The sequence below is a fragment of the Wasmannia auropunctata genome, unplaced genomic scaffold (assembly GCF_000956235.1).
Source record: "Wasmannia auropunctata unplaced genomic scaffold, wasmannia.A_1.0 LD336083.1, whole genome shotgun sequence".
NCBI classification, from domain to species: domain Eukaryota; kingdom Metazoa; phylum Arthropoda; class Insecta; order Hymenoptera; family Formicidae; genus Wasmannia; species Wasmannia auropunctata.
The window spans coordinates 2,109,495-2,133,133 of NW_012026807.1; the positions used below are offsets into that span (position 1 = coordinate 2,109,495).

The 23,639-nt window shown below is 43.7% G+C and overlaps 1 long non-coding RNA gene across 1 annotated transcript in view; it reads left to right on the plus strand.

Moving 5' to 3' along the window:
• LOC105448710 overlaps nt 1-23,404 on the plus strand; it is a 50,424-nt gene extending 27,020 nt beyond the window's left edge. The window contains exon 3 of the long non-coding RNA XR_974269.1: nt 23,281-23,404. This is a non-coding gene — a long non-coding RNA (uncharacterized LOC105448710). The remainder of the gene's footprint in view (nt 1-23,280) is intronic.
• Nucleotides 23,405-23,639: the final 235 nt, after the last annotated feature.

Here is a 23,639-nt window from a genome sequence, read left to right on the forward strand (position 1 = left end):
GGGGAGGGGAAGGTGGTCGAAAAGCCGCGGCCTCTCGTCGCAATGTCGACTGGAGAATTGTTTTTTCAATGCCGTTCGAGTATCGTTGGGATGTGCGGCAACTCTCCCAATGATGTTACCACATCGATTTATTCTTTATCCTTTCTTTGTTATCGCGCGCGATTTTGATTATGAACCAATATTTTCGTCCGCTAGACAGCATGCGCGTGATATGACGGAGAAACGAGGCATACATCATAGGCAACGTCGATTATTCCAGATAGCCGGCGGACTGGCAGGACTATTCAGGCGCATTCTCGAGCCACGTTGCCGAATGAAGAGCAAAGGGACCGATATCGCGTCACGTGGATGCGGGCGATACATTAATCACGCGCTATTGGAAAGCACGAACGATAATCGGGATTTAATTGACACACGGATATGTGCCTCGATTTAAAAAATGTAGTTGTAATCTGACTGCAAATCGCGCTGTCTCGCGATCGCCGCTCGTTCGCGCGCGGCTCCGCGACGTGTCGGAGTCGGGAATACCCGGGAATACACGCCGCTCTGCTGCTACTCCGCCGGGTGCAGTGCCATAACGTAATTAACTTTTTGTGTAATACCACCGGTAATGCGAAAGGAAATTGCGGGGAATTAATTAAGACGGCGCGCGGCGTACCGAGGACTGAGCGTTCCGGCTATCCCCCCGGCCGAGTGTGCGATATACAAGTACGCGCGCGCGGTATGCGCCTTCATCTGCCTTCATCCAGTTCCGGAAAGGAGCGTTCATATAAAAGAAGCCGTTCGCGCAACGTGTACATGTCCCGAGGGCGGCGCGCCTAGAAGCCGATGAATATGCAGATGGGCCTTTCTTTCTTGCTTCGATCTTTCCCTCCCTCTCGTCAGTCTCTCTTTCGTTCGCTCCCTCTGGCCTTCATCTATGTCGACGGATCGACCAAATAAGTATACGAGAAACGAGAGGAGGAGAGAGAGAGAGGAAGGGTGGGAGGGAGGGAGAGCGGGAACCCGTAGCTTCGAGGAAAAAATTCTTTGCATTTTTAACGCGTTCCATCGTCGAGCGCACGCGTGTCCACGCCGTGCAAGTCTCATCTATCGGAAAGGAGGTGTCGCTCGTTCGTTCTGCGATTTTTGAGCGTCGTCACCGCGGATCCACGCCATTATGTGCGCCGTTAGGGCGTAGGTATGCGTCGCTCTACGCCGGGAACCTGTTTTGTCTATGTTCCACGGTGAGGAAGTTCGCCCGCGGTACATACGCCTCAAGGGCTGTTCCGTTAAGATCCGATGAATATGTAGATTTCATTCGCCTGCTCGTCCGCTCGCTCCCCCGTCTCTCTTCGATTCTGATACGTTTCTCGAAGGCGTAGTCCGTCTCGGCTGAAACTGCAGCTATCTTGTTACTGGGTTAGAATAATGCGAAGCAGGGAAAACGTCAACGTAATTGCATTTTTGCGTAACGCGGGATTAAATTTTGGTGCTGTCAAATATCATATTGTAGCAATCTAATTTAATGTTCTTATTGTGTACCGCATAAAATATATATTGTGGCACAACGGCGTAGAGAAGTAGGTTTTCCAAATTTGACTTTTAATGTATGTAGAGGCTGAGGCGAAAAAATTAAAATTAACGGAGTCGATTGAGATCGTTCGAACTTGAGATTTTTCATTTTCACTCCTAGCACTTAGCGTGTCACGATTGCTCTGCTACACTCTTAGCATGTATCGCTAAAATTGAAAGATGCATTAAAAGATAAAGATCTTATGTAATTACAAGGGCATTTATTTAATAAGGTTACCTCGAAATCAGGAGTTCTTTTAAATGTACTTTCAATCGCGTATCAAGTACATTTGTATAACGCATAACGTATTTCCTCATAATGGAAAATTCTTAATTTCCAGATACTTTAACGCCAATTCAAAATATTTATATATAGACGAGCGGAATAATTGTGGAAGTATTTGCTTTTAAACCTGTATCGTCAAAATTGGAGGATGCGTTGAGATAAAAATCTTATTTCATTTGTAACATAAAATACGTTACAAAAGTAATAAGATTTTTATCTCAATGCATCCTCCAATTTTAACGATACAGGCTTAAAAGCGTGCACTTTCATAATTATTCCGCTCGTCTATATATAAATATTTTAAATTGGCGTTAAAGTATCTGGAAATTAAGAATTTTCCATTATGAGGAAATACGTTATGCGTTATACAATGTCCTCTATTGATTTTACAATTAAAATAGGATTTTTATTTCAACACATCCTCCAATGTTGACGATACAGCGTTTGACATACTCAAAAGCGTGTACTTTCATAATCCGCTTGTCTATATATAGAAATATTTTTAATTGTCCCTTCTCTTCTTACAATTAGTTCACCAACCCAATCTGGGTATCGTGACTCTTTTAACGTACTTCTGCGCTATTTACAATTTACACAGATATACGGGACCTACAGTTTTACCGCCGGTTTTGAACGGTCTAATTAGAAAGATTTCCATGATGAGACCTCAGTGGTTTGCCATTGCCTTTCGAGAAGTGACGATCGAATGAAAATCCGATTTTTCTGGTCGGATTTGAACGGATGTGATTCGAGCCTTCGGCACTGAAAGCAGACAACTCTCTGTGCCACACGTCTTAAGTGTGATGTGAATCGTAAATTGTAAATTACCCTTACGATTCTTTTATTACTCTACAAAATATTTTTACTATTACTTATATAATATATTGCGTCTCCGCAATAAACTCGAATGTGCCGTCAGCAATGCCATTAAATGAATTGTTCTAATCAAATTTCATCGCGCCGGATATAGCACCTATCACCAAATAGCACTCCCGACTCCATATCTTATTTCCGCGCGTTACATATGTATATACGCCGTTTTACATATTACACGTCATCTCCGGCGGTGTCATGTTTACAGAGTGCTCCGGCAAAGAGCAGGAAACGTTACAATATAGTACTCGCGGAGAAAAGACGAAAGACGGCGGCGCGGCCTCTTTCCCTCCCGTTCGCTCCAAAAATCGCGAGCGGAAGGAAAAGAGCTCCTGCATTATGTAAAGTGACATATATCGCGGCGCGTGCCAGAGGGACGGAACGAAGCGGCGCGCATTGTGCTCGCGCGATGCGCATTCTCGCGAAGGATCATAGATCTTGCCCCGCCGCCGCGCCGCGCCGTCGCGGTGTTCGCGTTCGCGAGAAAAAAAACCGGGACGGTTTTTCGTCCGGTGAACCGCAACGATCTCGGTGGAGCAGAAGGAAGAAAGAGAGGGGTGGGGAGGGGGAGGGGATCTGGTACTTATGGAAAATAGATTCCAGTTGTGGGGATGCACGTGTTCCCGGTCGGCGCGGCGCGCGGCAGTGCGAGGCGTCATCATTCCGCGCGCGCGAGCCCGACGCGGGGTAAATACGTCAGAGAGCGCGCCGCACTATTGTCGTATTAATGGAAAGGATTGCTTGTTCAACTGTGTAACGGGAAGTAGCGCTTCGACGGATCTAAATTGAAATTCGATTGTCTACCGCGCTCGTCCGTGTTTGCGCCGCCACCGACGCAATTGTCGGCTCCGTAGACAGGGACAAAGACAACACGACTTTCCGACGCTTCAAACGTTGCCTGGTGGCTCGTGTGAATTCGTAATGAATATCAGGACGCGCGAATTTCCCTCTCTTTCCGTCCCTCTTTCTATCGTGAGAGTGACTGCAGGGGGAGGGGAAGTTTCAAATAGGGTTGCGAAAGGGGACGGAGAATGATACATATAGTTCGCTCGCGCCGATGCGATGAAAGTTTCGACGTTTGCTGAAGGAAGCGACTATATCCATGAAAATTATTTGCATTTCTAATCCAAGCCAGGAGGGAGTTTATTAAACATAATAAATGTCTGATGGGTCTTGAAAAATTGATGCTTATTTTTGGCGATAGATATACATACGAATAGATGTATGATTGCGCACGTAATATGTGTAGGTGATCAGTTAATTTTCATCTGTAGATATTACATCAGCAAGGAGTGATAATGACATTGAGGTATCATTAAAAAATACAATTACATCCACTCGCTTTCACTCGGGTTAATGAAGAGCGACAGGAGCGATGTACTTTCCGGACAGGCGTAGATATTGGCAGAAAATCAATTTGAACTTTCTATACCGATCCCTTTGATTAAACAAGGCACGCTGCAAGGTCGTTATAAACAGGACGCGCGCGCGCTCGTTATACGAGTTTTTCGCCGGCGCGCAAATCCCGCCGGTTTCCGCTTCAAAGGGATCGGCGGCGTAGCGGGTGCTGATGTCGGGCGCCCGCACCGCGCTGGTGAGGCGCGGCTCGCAATTAGTTCGACATTCATATCGCGGCTATATCGCGCGCGTAGTCGATAATGCCCGGTCGGATCTAGACGTTCGCTTACTCGCGCGCGCCCGCCCGCACGCTCGCCCGCCCCGGGTATAGACTTTCCCATGACATAAAGACAAACCGGTGCGCGCGCGCGGGGCGGCCTTGTCACGTTCAGATGTAAACCAGACTCCCGGGTGCAGCAGCAGTTTCTACCTACTCCAACCTATCCGGCGGAACACGCGTCACGGGGGGAAACCGCGCGCCCGTCAGGAACACGAGCACCATGTTCCCGCTCTACACCTGGCTGTAATACACACCGTGCGGTAGGTACATATACGCACGTATGTACGCTGTACGTCGGAGGGGCGCACATGCACGCCTGCATATATGAGTTAACGCTTCGCGTGCGTAACCGCGGCCGTATAAGTTGCCGCACACGGTGGATATAGTATACGCGGACACGACACTGGTAACTTCGCAGTTTGCGTATAGATGAATCCAAAGGGGTTGGTGCGCGCGGGTGTCTTCTACTCGTGTCGCGTCTGGCGCGCCACGAAATTCACCTGGCGCCTGTATATGCATACGCGCCATTCAGCGAAACGAGCGCGTTTATCCTGGGACAGAGAGAGAGAGAGAGAGAAGCTCGCTCGCGGGATCACACGTTTCGGATCGAATTTCATCACGCAGCTATTCAGAAATTAGAACCGGCGCCACGGCTCGACGCGCGCGCGCGCGTTTCTTCCCCGAAACGCGCGACGTTCCTTATTCCCTTGTTGTGTACGATTGTATAGACATTGACACGTTTGTTGCTTGGTGCAGCGGTGCTATAAATCGTCGCCGAGTAGGTAGTTTCCGCGAGTAGTTTTTCCGTCTCGAGATTGCAAGATAGAAGAATGATCCATCGCGTATCTCCTACTCTAACTCATGTTATTGCGCCGCGTGAGAAACGGGGCTCCCTACGGCGCGTCGGTCGCCGGGTCGCGGGGTGCAACTGTGTTTGCTCGGGAAGTCGGGCCAAATCCCAGTGTACACAGTGACAAAACGTACGACTTAGAGCTTAATATCGGCGGCGATGTACAAGGGTCGATGCTCAGGGCGACGGACACGACGCGACGTGGTGGCGCGTCAGAATATCCGCCTTGACAACCCCATTAAATCATTCACCCACCGGCAGCGAATTAGCATCCGTAAACAGTCCTCTCACCCTCCCTCCCTTCCTCTCTTCCTTCGGCCTGTATCACCTTGATATTTGTTAAACGTTATGAAATGAACGTGCGTTTTACGCGCGATTCTCACGCGTGCGTTCTTCTTTTCTTCGCTCTCCTGCATCGTCCATTTGCTCTCGAGAGCTTCCTATGGCTCTCGAAAAAGAATCGATAATGGCCACGGACATGTTGGATATACAAAGATTGTTTGCCTCCTGGAAAAGCCAGCGGGCTCGTCGAGGTGTCGATATCCAGCGTGTATACGGTCGACTATGTCATTATTGTTACGCGCCCGAGTCAGATCGTCGCAAAAGAGAGACTCCCTCTCTCGACGAACACTTGAGAATCTCGTGACAGTTGTACGCTCAACGTAAATCTCCCTCTCTCTCTCGAGCATTTTTTACTCTCTATTCGACCAGGGGGATTATTCCGTGCACGCGTGAGGAGGCGCGTGACCCTCCTCGAGATCCCCGTCTCTCCTCTTTCATTATCCGTAGAAAGAAACCAGGAGCCCCCCTTCGAATCTAAATCACCGCAGATGTGCTCCAAAATTAGACGAGCTCGTCAAATCGGAAAAAACCAGACGCGTTCATTCCGCGATTCATCGATTACGCGAAGTATTCAGACGAAAAAAAATTAATAATGATCTAATCCAAAGTAAATCACGATAAAGTGATTATAATCTGTTAAATTAATCACAATAAGTATTCAAGTTATAATGAATATGATATCTATAAGAATTATACAGAAGATAATGCTAGTATCTATAAAAAATAATTTGGAACGCTTATAAAAATATATATATATTTCTTAGTGATTAGAAGTTTATATTTAAAATTTTCAATTTTCTAATAAATTTAAATTTTTTTAAAGTTTTATTAAAGTTTTTCGAAACCTTCGCTTTTTTAAGTAGTATCAAAATAATGTAACTTTTTCCCATCTATATTTTTATCTCGTCTTCAGTATGAAACGCCTTCTCGATTCCGTATGAGGAACACGTACACGATTTTACTAGATTTTTTGCAAAGTTTACCGACTTTGATACTTCAGATATTCAAGCGTGCCTTGGGTTTACTTAAGCATAAACTACAACTTTCATCGTGGGAAGTAGCTACGTGTTATAACTGAAATGTGTTCTGTTACATTATCCGCTGATTATATATAGATGATGTTCTCGCAAATGGATTTAGGCCATTAGTGAACTCAATTATCCTACCGAATCAAGTATCATATCTGATGAATATGATATGAGAGCGTAGATTTGCTAAAGAAAAGATGTTTGTAATATTTCAACATAGAAAATAACTTTGTCTATTTATATATCTTTGTTCGTCAATAATATTGTTTATATACAATAATATTATATATAATAATAATTTTATAAATACAGCAATTGAAAATTTTGATTCTTTTTGTTGTTAGAAATGACAGATTCTAAATGTTCTGACTTTTAATAAATCACAGTTTTACTGTGATATTTCATGAAAAAAGATGGTGTCAGGCTCTTTTCTCTCTCTCTCTCTCTCTCTCTCTCTATCTATCTATCTCTCACTTTTTTCACTTTTGCACTCTCTTTTTGGCTAGTGAGAGATTTCTAGAGCTATGATGCTTTTTCAATCCCGTAGACCGAGGAAAGGCGACAGGACACGTGGGATTTGGAGCTTTAGGGGGACTTTATGGTAAGCATCTTCGATTTTCCGTTAAGGTTACGGGACGCAGCTAGGTGTACCAGCCTGGCTTACAGACGGAGTCTATTTTACGGATTTTCAAGGATAACCTGTACTTGATAACTTTCTCCCCGAAGACGATAAGCTGTCCGCCGATGCGGATTCCAAATCTTTTTACGTTGACATAAGTTGTGAAAAATGACAGAGGGAGATAAACATGTTTATAGATAAAAGGAGGATTTATAAATATCCTACTGTACGTGCTTATTAAAATAGCAAAATGTAAATTACGATTTCCCGAGCATAAAATGAAACGCGAGAGACGTTTGTTAGTCGTCACGAGTTCAATAGAGTTTTAATAGCGTTTCTTCAGATGTTGGAAAGTAGTCGAAGTTGACAGTTTATTCTGCTACAGTAGGACGGCGATATTGTTGTAAAATTCGACACTGCCGTTCTGAAGTCGTAAAAACCTCGTTTTACAACGTCACGAGTGCCGTTTGCTGGCTATCGATCCGTCGTCGTCGAGACGTTAACAATCAGTGCGCGGTAATAGCGCATCTGAAATCCATTTTCAGTTCAGAAAACCAGGTCGAAGGAGCTCGATTGTTGAATCGGAAAAAGGGGAGAGTAGGAAATTCAAGGCGTCGAGGGTAAACACGGGCGCTGACATTGTGTAAACATGCTGTGACTACCCTCGTCCACGACGACGACGAGCAAGAAGAAAACGACGATGTCGGCGGTGACGTCGACCACGCCGCACGGCTTTCCGAGAAACTGGATATTCCGCCTTAAGACAGGAATTAAATATGCTAGAATGCCACGTGACGGTATTCATTTTCTAGAATTAGAAGCTGTAATCTGTGGACTCGAAAGTCTTCTTATACATACTGGCACCTGCAGGAAACTATTTCTTAGAAATCGGAGGAAAAATAGTGTTTGCCATGTCACGGAATCGTTTGGTTTTATAACATTTATTCGAGAACCAGTAATCTAGTATAAAAATTGAATTGTAAATTGATACATTATTGACTTTGATTGCTACTCATTGAAAGTCATTATTTGATGTATTCTATCTTGTGTGATTTAAAAAATTTAATTCTCATTTTTACTTTGCTGTTTTAAGCAAATTCTTGATCCGGTATAACTTTACATGCATAGTTTTATTTCATTATATGAGCATATATGGTAACCCATGTTTCCATTGTCCTAGATAATACATCGATCCGATTTGCTTTTTGATTTGGTCGTATTTAAGTTAATAGGGGCACGATAGCTATTTATTCGCTCGAGCGCTTTTAGTGATTTAGGACATGGCAGAAATTAAACGAGGTCACCATTCAAGCGTAGATGTCTTCACGAATTCAAGAGAGCGAGCATGAATAAGAAAAGAAATTGCAGTGAACTTTGAATTTTTACATTTGGATCTTTTATAAGATATATCATTTTTTTATTTATAAGTTATCTGTTTAAATAGTCAATTATTACAAATCTCTATTTTTGCTTATATCCTTTGACCGTTGATATTATTCATTGAGATTTATCACATAGATGAGATATAGCGAGATAAAGTTAACATATGTTAATCAGATCTTTTCGATGTATTTTTGAACAATAGCAAATTACAAGAGGCTATTTTCACATGAAATATAAAGATATGCGACTAACGCGGCCCGACAATGTTATCATCAATCTTCGCTTTGAGATATCTCTCAAGGTACAAGATTGCACTTCGCGGTACAAATTAGTTAGTGTTGGCCGTTCCCTAAGTAAATCGCTACGCGAGCGGCGCGCGAAATTGACGTTAGCCGTTCGTGGAGAGAGAGAGATATACATATATATATAAGTGGCTTTCCTCTTTACGTCTTACCACTGAGGATAGAGTGGTGAGTACACGTCACGGAGGAGGCTCGCTGAGAGAACACGGGAGTAAGTAACGTACCGGTGCCGCTTTGCCTCCGGAGTACGTAAATCTCCACGCTGGAACCGGAACTCGCTTAGCGGCAGATTTAGTACGAGGCGTCGACTCCGCCTAGAAACCGCGGAGGTTTGAGTTAAATGGTTTATGCAAGACCGAACGAAGAGGTAATGAAGTTCTCCCCGCCAAGCCGTGTACAAGGATAATCTACGGGACCCCCTCGATTTATCGTCCGTTTATAATACGTTTACGTTGCCGCGTGTATATACCTTCGTGGCTTTTAAGTGGGCGATGCGCGCATTCCGCCGATTCCGCCTATCCGTGAAACGAGATACGATCGTTTTGCACGAACATGGAAATCCTTTCCAGCCTCGGTGGGTATTCCGTTGTATCGCAATTACATCGGATGTTATACATCATTCCGTGAACGAAGAACGCGAAACGGAGAAAGGACTTCTCTTATTAGAGAAGTCATTTTAAAGAAATCAATTTGATTTACTTATAAATATATCGGAAGTAGCTTCCCAAAATTTTATGTCTCTCCGAACGAGATTTATATTTGTAGCATCTATATACAATATATATAGATGTTACAGATGAATATGGATAAAATTTGAAATGTACGTGCTCCCGTTATACGTGAATGATGTACGTGCGAGGTAAAATTTAAACGCTTGATCTATGTGAATATGGAAACTTCATTGAAGCTTGTTGGTAGCCAAACTTTGATACACTGTGGCGATGTATTTGGTGAATTGGATATGCCAGGTTGTGCTGAGCTCTATCGCGAGGGCGGCGGAAACGGAAGGTATTACGCGGGGGCAATCAACGTTGGGGAAGCCGATTACTATCTAACGCAGGGATTAGTCCTAAATTTTGACGTCAAATGTAATTGCACCGCGGATAAGCGATAAAGTTCCACCGACTACCGAGTCTCGATGTCTACACGTCCACGAGAAATCACGATTTTATTATAGAAAATTAATCTCGAAGAGTTTTCATTAAAATAAATTAAGGGGAAATTGCGTAAATAGCTCGCGTTCGCGAGAACGAGCCGCTTTGATAACAAGTTTTCTCGCGCTGACAAGAAAACGTCGTCGACAAATATATCGACAGTTCTGTCTCGCCGGCGGAGATTAATATACTCCCGCGGCAACGTGTGAAACATGGAGCGTCCTCGATATATACGATAGCGGATAAACGAATCGCCGACACGTGCTGGCAATAAGAGGAAATGAAATTGTCGTCAAGATCGTTTTCCACTCGTTCTCGTGGACCGCGCTCGCGCGCCCTTTGGAAGAGGAGGATCGTGAAAGTGTGCCATCCCCCTTATGCGGAAGACGTGGTTGCACGTGCCCTCGCTTAAACGAAAGAGACGGTGGTCGGTCGGCAAAGGCGAAATAAAGCAACACGGAGAGCAGTGCGGGATGGGAAAGAGAGAGAGAGAGAGAGAGAGAGAGAGAGAGAGAGAAGGAGGAGGAGGAGGAGGAAAGGCCACGGAGAGAGGACCCGCCGTGAGAAAAGCGAGAGGGGGAAAAATGGTAACGCGGCCTTCCATTTGTAACCAATGTTTGCTTTGCCGCTCCGCTCGTTGAAAGCTTTTACATCGCCGCGCCGGCCGCTCGAAAAGCTACTTGGTACCTGCCAACATCTATACGGTAATTCAACTCGCATCTCCGCTAATTACCCGTCAGAGAACGTTAATGCGGCTATTGATCCTCTTTCATGTCGTGGCGCTTTTGCATCTCGCTTTTTAAACACGCGCGCGTGATGCCGCGCGAGTATCCATTTCATGCTTTGCCATCGTTCTCGATGTGAGCAAATGGTGCTGGCATCATCGGCACATCGACGCAAGCGTGATTGTACGAGGCATAACGAAATCTCATTAAACGCATTATTTCACGATACATTCATGCCAATTACCTGTTAATTAATCATTTCTTGTTACTTTTCCTCGAACGTATGAATACGAATATATGATAAAGGTATTACGCGATTCATACGGTACAATTTATAATTTTGGTATTTTATCATAAAATCATGTTGTTTGGTTTTCGGTATTTTATGTATTATACTGTTTAGATTCTTAAACATTTAACAACATATAAGAGCTGTGCAATTTTATTACGTGTGCGTGTATTGTACGTCTTTTTCGGGGGCCACTCGAGAACGTTTTTCCAAAGCGACTGCTGAAGGAAGCCTAGCTATCTTCTCAGGTCATCGGAATCATTTAAGACTTTAGGAGCTTGAGTACTAATTTTCTCGTAAAAAAAACTCGCGCTCGGAGTTACGTTCTATAAAATAAAAAGAGACATTACGAAGAAACGAGAGGAGGAGTCATGCTGTTAATCAACGGTTAATGTGCCGTCGACAAAACCTGGTTTTAATTAAAATCGTCCACCACACGTGCTCTCCTGTACGTCGTTAAAATCGTGAGAAAGAACGAAAATCGAAGTTACCGGATGAGCGGTCTCGCTAGTCGGTATAATAAACGTACTGCGCAGCACAGAATACTGAAAAGTTTATCGCCTGGAAGGACGACACATGTATGGCAACAAATAATAGAATTCAGTTACGTCACCCGATAAAAGAATCTTTTAAAAGATAGAATTTTCTAAAAAGACGGTTTGAAACTGACGTTTTATTTCGATCGAGAGGGTGCATTTACCTCGTGTTATGGTGGAAACGTGGATAGCCTAATTGTAACGATAACACGATGATTGTAATCATACTATTATAATATTATTACAATAATTCATATACGTTTCATGTCGGATGCATCATTATCTGCAATATCGGGATTGTCGTAGACATGTAAAACAATTGCATTGTGTTACACAAATGAAAATTGTAATGAAATACATTACTATATCATTGGCGTAATAACGGCGTATCCGTTTGATGATTAAAACGTTGTATTGACAGACCGTCACGGCTGCACGGAAAATTGCTGGAATCACGATGAATCGAGGTGGCGGAAATTGCGAAACTTTTTAGTTCAGGTATGCATACATGTAAAAAAAAGGGTTTAAAAGCCAAAAATGGGGCAGGTAATGCAGGTAATCGATTCACAAGTTCTCGCTTCATCGTATCTCGTACATAGACGTCACTGATCCATGATCGATCAGGGAAATTCCGGTTTCGCGTTAGCGATCGTTCACAGCCAATGGCAATAGCTTTACCATTCAATGTCTCAATACGTTGCCGTCCCTCGGCGTTTCTCGATGGTGTGTAGCCTTTGAATGTCGACGACGATGTCGATGGCAACGACGATGACGACGACGTCGCGACAAGTCCATGGAGGGTCACGACGGGTCTCCATGGATCGATGGATCGAGTGAGATTCAAACGACCCCCTCCTTTCTCTCTCTCTCTCTCTCTCTCTCTCTCTCTCTTTCTCTCTCTCTCTGTCTCTCTCTTTGTCCGCCATTTACTATTCCGTCTTGTTGCTCTCGATCTCTCTTCTAGTAGCCCTCGTCACCTGAGTAAATTTGGGAAACGCCAGTATTAAGGGCCCTCCGCGGGTACACGAATTTCTACTCGTCGGTTCTACGCCATCTAGATAGACACGGCGATCTCCGCGCAGTGCCGACGAACCGGAGTCGGGCACGAGTCTCTGGTAAATGGAAATGGGAATTCGTGGTAACGGGGCGAGTCAGTTCGACTCAAAGCGAGGCTCGAATGCTAAATAAACAGCGGCGGCACGTCTTCATAGGAGTCCCGTAAACATATCGATGATTGATTAGCAAAATCAGAATATGAATCGTCGTTGATACATACAGCTTTTTATGCAGGAAACTTGTTTTCATCCATTAATCTTCTTAAACCAAATGAAATGAATGGAAATGAGAATACATTTTTTATTGCCGTCAAATATTCTCAAATCGATTAATTTAACTTATATACTTTATCCTCAGATTTATAAATATACTAAATTTATTTTGAAAGAGCCGTATGATATACTTGATTATTCAGATATTTTCGTCAAGATTTTGTATAAGAAGATTAAGTGCGAGGCAAATAGCGACGTGGAATTATTTCGAATCAACTGCAAGCGACACAATCCGGTTAAAACGACCGGTATATAAACTTAAGAAAACGACTGCCGACAATGGCTCCGCCAGAAGTCGCGAAAGAGTTTTGTTGATTGAAAAGTCGAATCTCTTGTGGCTACCATTGCTTCCCTGGGAAAATCGACTTTCAAGGGATTTTAATGAATAGAAGCCATTCACTATTCTTCGCAGTTGTAATTGTAAAATCGTTCTTTTGTCTCTCGGATTCTATTGAAGGAAGAACGTCTCTTCGGCGCGCTAGGCCTATTGTACTAGTTACTGGAATTAAGTCCTGCACTGCAATTGCACGACTTCCGCTTGGTTATAGTCTATCTAGCTCATGACATAGATACCATGTGCTATATATATAATTAATTCTCTCTTGCTTTATATAATTAATTTTGAATAAATCAATTATTAACGTTACGATTATAGAATTACATTTATGTTGAAACACAGCCGCAATTTCAGCTATCTACCTTTTGATTATTAAATTAAGATATTTACTATTGAATTTGATAAACTTCTTTTTGCAATAAAAATCGTGAATTTCGGTAACCGAATAGCAAAATATTTAAATCAAATTTTCTTAACATATTTCGTTTTATCGAACGTCTTTTTCGTGGAAACAGAGTAATAGATATGGAAACGCTGGGAAACGTCACGCCAACGTTCCGTGTGTCGTCTTTCGACGGGAAACACTCGTCGTTTTCAGCCAGCCGAGAATACGACACTGTGAATATCTTTCGCCGAGAAAGTGTGAATTCTTTATCTCCGAGATGCAGAGGCTTGACAGTTTGCCAATGTCAGAGAGATAAGAGAGAAAAAAAAGGGGGAAGAGAGAAGACGGCAAACGAAGGCGTCGGACCAGTCTTCAGATATCAAATGTTTCCTTTTTACTTTTATTCTCGCAGAAGGCAAAATGCCAAACTATCTCGCGCGACTCGGTTGTACGTACGCTAAAATATATTTTCACGCTTGCGAAGAAAAGCATGAATTTCGTTAACAGGATTTACCGTGCCCGATACCATCCACGTCCTGTTCAAACAATTCTTTCTCTACGGGGCACAAGTGCCGTTCGTCAAAAGTAAATATTCGCTTATCGATAGACGGCTTTCATGACCGGGAGAGGTTTTATCGCCGGCGCGGACTCTCGGACGTGTCGGCTTCTTCCCGTGTTCAGTGTATTTAACGGGCCCGTCAGCTCGTCCAGATTTGCGTCGGTCTTCGTTCCCGGCGCGAGGCAAAACTACCGTCTCTCGTCTCGAAAGGATGAGAGAGAAAGACAGAGAGAGAGAGAGAGAGAGAGAGAGAGAGAGCGAGAGCGAGCGTGACCTCGGCTTTACGAGCATTTCGCGCGTTTGTCTCTTTATGCGTTCGACGCTCGTTTCGCCGCAAAAAGCCAAAACGGCTACAACGCGCGTTTCCGGTTACGAGTGTGCCGTAGTCTCGATCGTATCTCGCACCTGATTACGCGGAAGAGTCGCGCCCGTTGCCCCGCGCGCGACGTCGAAAAGGGAAAGGGAATGAGAAACGTCGTCACGGCGCGGCGCTCCGCCGCGCCGCGTCGGGGTCAGGATCGCGGCTTAACGCCGTCAGTCGTGTATATACTGGGAATAACATTCACCATGACGACGCCGGTTCGCCGTTCTTTATTAAAGGTCTGCGTGCGGTGTGCGCGACGCAGCTTTGAAACGTGATCAAACGCCGTGACGCCGTGGCGAAAACGGCCGAGACGCCTTGACGGATGATGAAGATCAACGAAGCTTACGAAAGAAGAGAGCGAGCCGAGGAGCAAGCTCTCGCGCGCCGCGGCCGTTCTAAACGCCGGCGAGCTTATGATTAGCTTAGCTCGTGGTATATAGGAATCTTTGCACGGTAGGAGATACTGCCAATCGAAACAGTGGTGGATAATAGATATCTCGGCTGCTTAATTAGGACCATCGTAATTAACAGGATAATTTACAATGCAACGTGCGCGGCTCCACATCGGCTAATTGATACTGACACTGACAGACGGAAGTTCTCGTTTTACGCGCGCGAATACATTTGCCGATTATCCGCGTTAAAGGATTTCGATTGATATGCTCACTTTGTACAGTAATGTTCCTTTGCGCAGTGAAGATATTGTACATACGTGTATATAGTGTAAATGTATCTATATAGACTAAATCTCGCGGATAAATGCGTGACGACGACTTTATAAGATATTTTGTTCCGACGAATAAAAACTGTGGTAAGAAGAAAAAATAAATGATCCGCACGATTCTCAAACGAGATTGTAGTGCCAAGTAGACTGAACTACCGAGGCGTAACGAGGAATTAGTTAAGGAGGTATTATTAATGAGAGTCGGACAGTATACCGAGAGTACTAAATTGTACGACACGCATATTAACAACTCGGTACTAAAAAGCTTTTACGTAATATAATAGTAATAGATTACTTTCCGTGTCGAAAAATACGAGTCCGTACAGGAATGTATTTAATTAATCCCAAAAATGGCCAGAGAATACGAAGAGATTATCAGAAAACAGGTGTACGTGATAAATGCACACGAATAAAAAAAATTACAAAAAATGTTTATAAAAAAGAATAATTGCTTCACAAGCACTTTTATGAAGATTTGTTAACTTTTTATAAGACAAAATATTAAAAAAAGAAATAGATTTATAATTTTGTTGAAAGAATCATTGTCCATTTTTATTAAATTGCAAGAAAATTTGGTTTAAGAATTTAGCATTTCAATTTTATTATATATTCATATTATCGGTATATCATTGCAATGAAATAGAAAAAGAGAGGGAGAGTGAGCCGGTTTATTTTTCCAATGAAAAATTTAATTAATATGGCGATAATTTAGAAAATCCACTAGCAGTCAATTTCGCTGAGAAAAACAAGTATCGACGTCGTCTATAATTTACACCCGTTTCTAATCTGCCTAGTTATTCAATTAAACGAATTAGAATTTCTCGCAGCGGGTTCCTGATTTTATTGGAGCGCGGCGCGTTCGCGAGAATTAATCCGGTTTCTGCGAGCATTAAACGAGACAATTTGAGAAGCGTATTAAAAAGGACGTTTTTACGAGCTTGTACTTTTACGAGCAGGCGAAAAAGGAACACGTCCAAAAGGATATTTTTCCGTGCGGCGTAAAATATGAAGTATACGGCGTGCAAAAAGGTAGCGGACTAACCATGGAACGATTGAGCCATTCGAACGCGCGCCATTCCCGGCTTCAGCGCGCGTACTTAATTAACCCTTTTATAAATATGCCTTACAGGGCATCCCTAATTTCACTTCGCTATACCGCATTGATGGGAAGCAGTTTCGCCATCTCGTTGCCTTCTGGCCTTGGCTCTTTCCCTGGCCCGTCTCGTGCTCGAGCAAATATAGCACGGAGCCGCGGGAAGCCGGCTCGTGTTAATTATCCATACCACGATGCCTTCTCTCCTTTCCTCTCTTGCGGCTCGCGCTTTGTTCGCCTCCGTGCTTGTTCTCGATACGTTGTACACAAGTTCGTTGCCAGCGTTGCAGGAGGGCGAAGGACCGTGGAGGCGGAAGGGGAAGGTGGGGACAGGTTGCGCGCGAGACTAGTCAGAAACATAAAACAACGGAAAAACGAAGCGACTTCGTGTTTCGGCACAGTCAACAAACTGGGAAACAATCTGTCGCGACGAGATCCACTGAAAGAAAATATCCCGAATGACTTTATTTAATTGCGGGAGCGTAGCGCGTAACCGAGTAAAAAGAATCGGGAACTCTGTATAAAGTTTGCGTTATGAGAAATGAGAACTTTATAGTACGGCCGAAGTCGCCGAAGTTCTTTCCGGTGTATATAATTTGCGGGGACAGTTTATAAATTCTTTTTACAACGAGCTGTCTTGCTGAAATAAATCCCATCTGAATACAATTAGTATATTTTATCATTAATCATTAATCATTTTAATGAATGACTATTACAAATGCAAGATGGCGCGCTCTTCTTCATTAATCACGTCAGGTCAGATTGTAATTAAAAATAATTTTTCTCGTAACGATAAAATGAGAAATTTCATATTCCAATTATTTTCGTAATCTGTAAAATCAATTTTGATAGTTCCCATAATTTTGGGCTTCCATATTCCATACTCTTGTCGAATCAATTCCAGCTCTGATGATATCTTCTACACGTAATTGATGAAAAACGAGCTTGTTAGCAGATGCGGCGATAACGATCCTTGGATAGCGGATATCGCGATACAGCGGTGTCGTTTTTCATGACTGTAATTATCGCCCTTGACCTTGCTACCGGAATTACACGGTGAGCTCTGGCTTCCGTGTAACCAGGGGCGGATAGTTGCTGTATGTCAGCCCCGAGCGAGTAATGTGGATTATCCGCAACGATCGATCAGTCCTCTAATAGCTTGCTCTAGGGGTAGGGGCGGTGAGATAATGCAAAATTGATGAGTCCCTCCGAGTGTTTGTAATCCCGAGAAATATATTGAAATTGCCGACGATCCGGGACCGACGGTTGAAAATGATTCGTCGGCCGCCGCAATAATTCTAGATGATTTGCCTCGGATATTAGCGCGAGGAGGAAGTTTACGATCGCCTCCCGCGCGAATTACCGATTCCGCCGGCGGTATTTGATGTCGTCGCGTCGACCCGAATAACGATCGTAATTTCGTAGACCCGCACGGATCGTCATTGTCGGCATTAGCCGCGCGCGCGATTTCGCCTTTCACCCGCGTCGCACGGATCCGTGCGCGGCGTGTAATTAGGTAACCTTTTTTTTTTAGCGCGATTGTGAGTTCACGCGGAAACCTGTTTGTATCTCACGGCGAAATGTGGTCGGCGCCTGATCGCGATTCCTCGGCCTGTCGGCCTGTACGAGCCAACTGATATTTTCCAAGCGATATAAAGTACGTAGTATGAAGTGTACGGTGTGCAAATGAGCGCCCATGGTCGGCGGGCAGTATTTCTGATTACAGTCCGACGTATATTAACTACTTAGTGTTTGCGCGGCCGGTTTTGTCTCTTAAAGTATCACACGTGTAATTACGAGCGAATATACGCGCGGCACCTCGTGCACCTTGTGAAACGGTGGAACTATATTGCGTGTTCATGCATCTAGACGAATAGATCTTTGATAGTGATAAGATAATATGTTGCTCCGCGCTCCGATACCACGGCCCCTCGAAAATATAAGACGAAGATACATTACTAGAACACTAATCCTCTTTGATGTGATACTGCAGTGAAACCACTAGGGAACTTCCTTGGAACAAGATTTGGCTTTGTAATGGGAGAGCCTATCCGCGTGAGTGGTTCGTGCCGAAGCACCTTCATAAAGGTGCGCGTCGAATCCCCTTGGATTCACGTGTCTGTCTGGGAATTCGCTCGATGTTAACCAGTCGGTGCATATTAATTCCGAGGGATGGAATATCTCGATCTTTGAAGAAGCCAGAAAGGGAGAGGGCTGACGGTGAGAGGGAGGCGCGCGCGCGCGGGGTATAGCTGAACTGGCGATAGAAGCGGATTCCTCTTCCTTTAAGGTACCTCACCGACGATCCTGGGATTTCTTCGTTCGTAGGAATTCTTAAGATCAGTCGGGGGAGAAGAGAGGATTTTCACGAAAGGGGTGGTGAGACGGATGTCTCGTGCGAGCGGGTGAAAAGGAAGGAGTTATTAACGATTATCGAGCTCTTCATTTCGGCTGCTACTAGCATTTCACTCTTTCCACTCACTCTCTTTCACATCCCATTGCCTCGTAAGCAAAACATTATCGTCTTCCGCATGATTAAACGCAGACTGCTGTATTAGGAAAAAATATTCGTACGCTAAAATTCGAGATATTGGAACGCGACTCCACGTGCTCAGCGAAAATACACGAATATATTATGCACTGCGCAGACACATGCGATTTATCTGCGTTTTGCGTTTATATACACCTACGTGCGTTTACATTATACGGTGCGGCGGTGGCGGCGGCGGCGACGGCGGCGGCAGCAGCGGCAGCGGCAGCGGCGGGCCATTCGGCGTTCGACTATGGGAAGTCGGGGCTGTAATTTGATTTCGTTAATGACATCCCGCCGTTGCAGCGCGATGTCGTAATTTTTAATGAGCCTTGTGGGCCGATTAGGGAGCCAAGTATTATTAATGCGGCCGAAGTGAAAGTTCTGATGATACGATTCGGCGGATGCGGGGCCGAATTGCGCCACCGATTAAAATCGCCCGATTGAGCATGATTACGTGCGTTGATCCAGATGTAACAATATCACGTGCGCCGCCGCTATTTGGATATTAATTGGCTTCGAAGTCCTTCCTTGAGTTGGCCGGCGAGGGCTGATTGTTGGAAGAAATTGGATACGCGCGAGCCTCAGACATTAAAGTTGGAACGGCGGTTAACGTTAAAATATTCGACAGACGTCGCTTAAGTTATTAATCTGTTCCGCTTCGTATACGTGACAGACATGATCGCGAAATCTAGCGTAATGTGACACGTGACACGGATAAGGAGACATAAAGATAGGGATGAAAATACTTGTACTTAAATTATGTGGACGCAAGGATTTAATTAAAATAGAATTTAGACAGGATTAAGAATATATTATTTATACAAGATATCGTGTCACACCGTCAGTAAAATTCTAATATAATATGACATGGACGTAGAATGGATATGAATGGCTTTTTCATGCGGGTAGATAACTGAAAGACTGAAATTACATTGAATATTGTAGAACACCATAATTATTGTACGCAATAAAATATATACAACATATAATTAGATAACGTGCAAAGTACATTCAAAAAATATTTTTACGATATTTTTATAAAGTATTGAGAAGATTTGAAAAGAGCGTATTAGCACAAATTATGCAATTGAATTCATAGTTTTTAAAATTTATTTTACTATTTTATGTCACTGTTTAATATTTCGAAGTAATATCCTATGTTCTTACATCATACACATTGCAAATTCAAAACAGTTTTGTTTTGCCGTTTTAAGAGTGATTTGTTCGGCAGTGCTACAGACACTTTTCCAATGGATGATCCGCATTTACGAGCTACTGAAGCTTCATCGCGTGTAACCATAGCTACGCTTAATACACACACACGCACACACAAATATATATATATATATATATATATAATATATATATACAGAAAAGTTATGCCTCTCTCTCCTCTTTGGCGTACGTGGAAACTCGGCGAGGTTTTGCTGCGTTACATTCACTACGTCTTATTTATTGCCTCTCCTCTCTTCCGTGCCGGAGGTGGAGAGGACATCGGAGTAGAGGGCCCCCACTCATCCACCTTGCACTTTCATAAGCCTGGACTCGTCTCTCTCGTGCATACGTAATCAGCCGACGGAAAGAAGCTGCTATACCGAGATAAAGTCACAGCCACAGCGAGCGCGAGAAAGAGGAGGAGGAGGAAGAAGTAGAGGAAGAAGGAGAAGAGACGAAGGAGAAGAAGAAGAAGGAGATGGGTTAGAATGAGATAGCGAGAAGAAGAAAGATGTAGGCACGAGCAAGAAGGAGAAGAAAAAGAAGAAAGAGGATGATGAGGAGGAAGAAACGGAGGCAGGAGGGAACCGAGCTTAGTCAAATGCACGCTCCAGGGGCTCTGCATAACTTGTCGACTGCAGTCCTTCACTCTTTTGTTTCGCCTACTTGCCCGATCTCTCGCTCGGCCCTTATTCCTACCTTATCCTCTTCATCGTCGCTCTCCCTCGGCGACATCGTCTTTAATATGATTGGAGTACTATGTCTCGGGAATATCGAACCCTACTTAAGGAAACCGCTTTAAGATCGCGGGTTCTGATTACCGCCTTCGCTCTGCTATCAGTATTGTATTTCGTAGAAAATATTACGACCGTGAGCGCTGCGCTGTGATTTCTAGCGAAGAGCTGTGATCTAATATGAATGAAATAGAAACTTGGCGAGCTGTATGTGTAAACGAGATTATTCTGGAGAATATTTACGCGCGATATTTAAGCCGAACTTGTCACAATAATTTTCTAGTAGTGGAGTCAGAGGAATTAATAGATAATCGCTATAATCAAAGTAGAGAAAGGCGATAAGACAGGTGTTGTTTGATTATGTATGAAGAATTACACGATTATACGATGCAATACTTTTACATAGTGTTGCATTGCGCGTGAAGGAACACAGCGGGGAAAGATCAGTAGGCTATAATCATGCTTATTTTACAGCGCATATGAAGTCCTCGGAATATGAAATAAACGTAATCTCGGTGTGTTGCAAACGCTCGCTAGATTGGATATAGCTTGCAAGTACGAATCAAACGAATTTAGTCGGCAACTTTTTTTGCGGTCAAATCATCGCGCGGCGAGATGAGTGGCGAGGGAGATTGGCTGAGAGGCTTTGGATTAAATCGGATTTTAAATATACGGCGCTAAAAGCGCGCTCGCAGGTAATGAACGAGAGACAGAGACAGAGAAAGAGAGAAAGGAAAGGATCACGAGAGAGAGAGAGAGAGAGAAAGAGAGAAAGAGAGAGAGGAGTGGGTTCGAAATTACATTATGCATGCGGCGCCAAGTACACTCGGTAATTACTCGTATTAATAGAATCAATCTCTCGCCGCACATGCCGGGATGACGTTTATTAGCGACACGTGTTCACCGTGGAGGAGGCTTTATGCAGTGTTATCTGGTACTCGGCAGTGGATGGATACGCGGAGCGTGATAACCGCGACGCATTCACTCGTGTTATTTATCGAGAGGCAGCGACGATGGCGGCGGTGGCGGCCGCGGCGAATTTTTACACGCCCGATGCACGCGCTCCTGATGCTTAATCAAAATAACGCATTTTTAATGGAGAACTTGCGAGAGTATCGGGCGGGCGCCGCGGCGCGCGTGTGCCGGAATGCTGGATGAGTCCTGGCGTTTCTCAATTTATTTTCGCATTCGCGACGTATATAAACATGCGAATTCATTATGCTTTGAAATCAGGCAAAATGATTCATCGAGACAGCCATTGAAAGCCGTGCACACTCTGACCAGCACGTTTCCGACATGAAAAGGTTGTTGGCGTTATTGACAGAAGTATTAAAACCGAAAACAATGCGCGTACTCCTGTTTTTCGCGCGCGTCCACACGGCACCGGCCGGCCCGCTTTCGCGAAGGGGGTGTATCATTCACGCAAAATCCGGCGCGGCATAAGCTATAATTAATTAAATTCAAATAAACGCGGGGTAATTTCGGCGCGACAGATCATACATTCCGGAATAGGATTACACGTGTCTCAATACTCCCTATATCCGAGAATTTACACAAGTAATTATTTCGCGAGAGTAACGCATTAACGCGTGGTCCGTTGAATGCAATATAATTGCCAACTGAAAATTGAAAAATGAATTGTATAAATTGCTATTGAATTACTATCTTGTACACTCTATGCGGATTAAAATGCGCATTAAAGTTTCAAAAGCTGGAAATTAACTTTTAATGGAGAGGTGAAAATTGTAAAAAAAAAGAAAATTTTTCTTTAGAAAAATACTCGAGTTAATTTCAATGAAGATACAAGATAATAATATCGGCAATAAATTACACAAGACCGCTAAGTGACTAACACAATTAAATCAGGATTTAATGATATTGTATGGCCAGATTTTCGATTTTCTCGGGTAGATAGGCAAAGAGGTTTCGGGATATCAGCTCTCTTACTGATTCTTTATCTGACTTTTCGGAACTTTCTTTTCCACCTTCGCTCGAAATAATCAAAAAGAGTAAGATTTATGGTGAAACTTTAAAAGGAAAGTGTAAGGTGCTATCGGAATCTTTATACATATTTAGGGAAATATGCCATTACGTGAATTGTCGAACATAAATTGTGAGAAGCATCACATATATTCTCATTATTCGGACACGATACCAGAGTCTCTTTTTTTCGAGTAAAACGTCTTGTCAGAAAATAATTACAACATTATGACAAATAAGAAATATGTGAGTGTAATACGCATAAATTTTAAGCTTTCGACGCATATTTTAACAATGTTAAAAGCAATAATAAAATGTGGGCTTTTACGTGATAAGGTGACATATTTTATAGGATGCACTGCCAAATTTACGGTTAATAAACGTACGTTTTGCTTTTCATGATTTACAGAAGACGTCTTCACGTTCTCGCCGAACAATTCGCCGGTTGCTGGAATTCATGCGAGACTGGGTTCCGTTTCAACAACTGCAATTTCGGCGCCATTCGATCGTCGCGCGTTCGTCATCGCTCCGCACACCGGTAAGTTCGACGACGCATGGGTTATACCACGTTAAACTGTCGGACGTACGAGTATATATGCGCGCTACCGTATATACATGGTACGCCGCCGCCGTCGCCCGGCTCTCGGCCGTACCAGTTTTACTGTCATTCACTTTATCGGCGAGAAAATCAGAACGCGTTATGTAGGGTATCGCGGGGGACCACAGCGATCGGCGATCAGCGCGACGATAACGATGTCGTTATGCCCG